The sequence below is a fragment of the Coptis chinensis genome, chromosome 6 (assembly GCF_015680905.1).
Source record: "Coptis chinensis isolate HL-2020 chromosome 6, ASM1568090v1, whole genome shotgun sequence".
In the NCBI taxonomy this organism is placed as follows: domain Eukaryota; kingdom Viridiplantae; phylum Streptophyta; class Magnoliopsida; order Ranunculales; family Ranunculaceae; genus Coptis; species Coptis chinensis.
Window position 1 is genome coordinate 83,251,019 of NC_141461.1, and position 3,213 is coordinate 83,254,231.

The following is a 3,213-nucleotide window of genomic DNA, read 5'->3' on the forward strand; positions in this document are numbered from 1 at the left end:
GGTGCGATATATGGGAAACAGATAAGCTCAAGGTGAGTTTACACATCATTATATAAAGAAGAGGTTATGGCAGTGTGGGAAGTGGCAATGCTAAAGGGTTAGTTGTTGGAATTATACACATTATATATAACATTTTTTTTTTTTTTTTTTTGATAAATAGCTAGTTTATTTGTTTTAATCTAGGATGTTAGTATGCATAACTAGTACAGTTGTTCATGCCTCATCGTCAACCATTGTGTTGGTTCAAAATCTTTTATGCGTATCTGGGCTGACATGGTATAGTTAATTAAATGATTCATTTTAGATATTAGAAATAGTTTTTTCATGTCTTCTTCTAGTACTAACTTTGGGAGTTTGTTTGACTTTTGAAATGACACAACCAGTTGATCCTGAGACTCAACAAGAGGTTGGGATGATTGCACTGTATCGTAAGACTCATTTCAGTGACAAAAAAGGTTGGGTTTCTCCTGAAGCAGAAAATAATTATGTAATTAACTTGTACTTACCCTTTAAGTTAACTAAATCGTAGTTTTATATTTATTTGTTTTCTTTTTAGGAGAGAATGGTGGAACTCCAAAATCAACCTATACCGGAAGGTTCTAACCCTTTGACAGAAGAAGAGATTTTTGATGAAGTCTTGGGCGTAAGACTTGGTTATAAATGGGGTCTTGGACATGGTGAGGCGCCCCCATCCCATAAATGTGTGGCTGGATATCCCATAAACGTGTGGTGGATATGGGCATCCAGATGTGGATCAGTTGAGGGCAAGGGCAGAGGAGGCAGAGTCTCAACTTGAAGAGTTGCGAGCATGCATGGAATGTAGCGACTGAAGAAATAGAAGCAGCACACAAGACACAATGAACAACAACAACACCAGTTGGACTATCTCATGGAGAAGCTTGGTGGTCCTCCTTCTATGTGGTATGATTTATGAACTTAATTGTTTTTTGATCTGTTGTGGTGTTGATTGATTGGGTTTTAGTTTGTTTGAAGTCCCATAGAAACCTAAATTCACTACACCATTGGAATGAATAAGCCTCTGTATCATGCATCACTATCTGGGTTGCCTTCATTGAATTTTCTGCATGGGCTTTTCACTATGATGAAGTCATTGTAAACCTGAATATCATACTTGTATCTCCTCAAAGGTGTAGTGGAATACGTATTAGCAATGTTGTCACTTCCTGAAGTAGGAGTGGATGATGGCTATGTTACTGTTTGTTCTACACTAGTGGGATCTGATGTTGAATATGCTTGTTCAGTTTATTGGCCAAGTGTACTCGATCTCCTGATCAGATGTTATTAGCCTGTAACACTTAGTGTTTTTTTTTTTTTGCACACAAGATATTTTATGAATTGAGTGGAAGATAAGTCTGTGGCGAGGGAGGAGCCCTTTGAAACATCAAGTTGTTACATTAGGATAACCTAAAGTAGATCCTATGTGGACTTTCTAGTACAGTTACAAAGTCTGGCCTAGAGCAACCCTAGAGAGACGTCCTTAGCCAACTGTGCTCTCCATTTTGCTGCAGCATCAACAGCAAAGTTGACTTCCCTTAAGGTATGTGTTACTCTCACCTCATGTAGCTGCCTAGTGGACCGTCTCCATCTTTGCTTCAAGTACCATGTATGCATTATGAGGCAATGGGCTATATGTATTTCAGATTGGGACATGATCACTTAATTAGTTAATATATTTAGTTAAATATGCTTGACAGATGCCTAATAAATTGGGTGAGTGGGTTAATGTAGTCTCATTTTCTTATTTGTTATAGGAGTTTGTCATGTGGTTGTATGTTAACTAAACACGTATTTTAGGTTTCTCAATAGTTTGGGATATGGGGGACTTGCTTAAGGTGTAATTTTCTATTGTATTGCATTCTGTTTTATTTCACATGACTTGTCCTTGATCTGCATGTTATAGCATTGAACTACTGTAACCTTTGTTTTTGCCTGTAAGACTGCTACGGTCAATGAGCACTTAACTAACACTATTCCAGTGAGTATATGGGCAAAACAAAAAAAAATAATGTAATCCTTAATCCTTCATATTTTTTTTATTTTGACTGATTTGATACCAACATTGGCAAATGGGTGTAAGTGTATTTATATGTCTCTTGGTAGTGGTGCTGCATCATGTCTGGTGGCCTATCTTAGTTGAATTCTTGCTTTCTTAGTTGTGTTCACTGGATTTTAATGTTGACATAACGAAACTATTATATTTTTGGTTTCACATTTTTTTTTGGGTAGTCTAATGGATAACATCTTAATGTGCATATAATCTTCCGTCAAAAGAGAAGTGGTATTATTTTTTGTGAAGAAATGGCGATAAGGAATTGCAAGAGGCCTCCGATGAATCTAAATGCTATTGGTCAATTTTTTATTTTTTTGTGAAGACGGTTCCATTCGTAACCTGCTAGAGGGATGTTTAGAATTGTGCTTGTTTAAGTTAATACTTTTATTAATATGAATTTAGAAAAAATTATGAAAGGGGGATGATGCAACTCTCTTTTATTTCTAATTGAGTGAATTGACACATTTTTATTTATTGAAAATTTGATGCATATTATTATATAATTAATGTTCTGGTTGTTTTATTTTAGGTTTATTTGTTGAATGGTAATTGGATGGGAGGGGGACAGGTGAAAATTGTACAAATAGTGCAAAATTGACAACGATATTAGTGATGAAAATAGTCTCATATCTATTGCTTCTAGCGACGATTAGAACATTGCTTAAAACACTCAAAATTCAAATATTTTAAAGTTTTGACGACAATAAAAACTTCACTCAAACACTCAAAATTTATATATTTTATACTTTTGACGATCGCTAAAACACTCAAAATTCAAATATTTTAAACCTTTGACGATGATAACAATGTCGCTAAAAACACTCAAAATTCAAATATTTTAGACCTTTGACGACGGATAAAACTAGGGGTGTGCATAAAACCGGCCAAACCAACAAAACTGACCGAATCGAACCGGTCGGTTTTAGGTCGGTTATGTTTATTAGTCGGTTCAGTTCGGGTCAGTATATATGAAAACCGATAGGGTCGGTTCGGTCATTGGTTTAGTCCCAAACCCGACCCGAACCGACCTGCCATATATACTATATACTAAAATATACATATTTAATTGATTTAATTTTAAAATATGTGAAAACTAGTCAGTTCGGGTCGGTTAATATTGGTTAAACCGTAATCCAATCGGT

At 35.5% G+C, this 3,213-nt stretch overlaps 1 long non-coding RNA gene across 1 annotated transcript; it reads left to right on the forward strand.

The window, feature by feature from the left end:
* The first annotated feature begins 354 nt into the window (after positions 1–354).
* On the forward strand, positions 355–2,574 carry LOC147494906 (uncharacterized). The gene is made up of 2 exons (XR_015200298.1): positions 355–455; positions 557–2,574. It is a non-coding gene; the product is annotated as an uncharacterized LOC147494906 (long non-coding RNA).
* Positions 2,575–3,213: the final 639 nt, after the last annotated feature.